The sequence below is a fragment of the Nestor notabilis genome, unplaced genomic scaffold (assembly GCF_000696875.1).
Source record: "Nestor notabilis isolate BGI_N333 unplaced genomic scaffold, ASM69687v1 scaffold5876, whole genome shotgun sequence".
NCBI lineage: Eukaryota > Metazoa > Chordata > Aves > Psittaciformes > Psittacidae > Nestor > Nestor notabilis.
The window spans coordinates 77,886-78,219 of record NW_009931386.1 but is presented as its reverse complement, the minus strand read 5'-3'; the positions used below and the strand labels follow the sequence as shown (position 1 = coordinate 78,219).

At 44.9% G+C, this 334-nt stretch overlaps 1 protein-coding gene across 1 annotated transcript in view; it reads right to left on the bottom strand.

Moving 5' to 3' along the window:
* Window positions 1-334, bottom strand: part of CADPS (Ca++-dependent secretion activator) — a gene marked incomplete at both ends in the record, with an annotated part of 149,784 nt that overhangs the window by 110,582 nt on the left and 38,868 nt on the right. The window lies entirely within an intron of this gene.

Here is a 334-nt window from a genome sequence, read left to right as displayed (position 1 = left end):
TCTTTCCCTGCTCGACAGAGCACGAGCAGAAAGTCAGTGCTCAACACAAAGCAAAGAGCAAGTCAGCAAAGCACAGTATTTCCACATAAGCTGCAAATCAATCTGTTGGGTGCGTTCAAACCCCAGCAGTTTTTAACAGTTCTCCAAAGAGGAAACAAGGCTTTCAGGGAAATATAGTGACAATTAAACACACTGATCTCTATGGTGTTGCATTACTGTACTGGTCTGGGGGCCAATACAGGCTCAGGGTTACTGGGGTACACTCAGTAACAAGCTGCATGAAAAGGTCAGTTAACGATGCAGATTTCTGAGCCATCTGATATACATCAGCAGG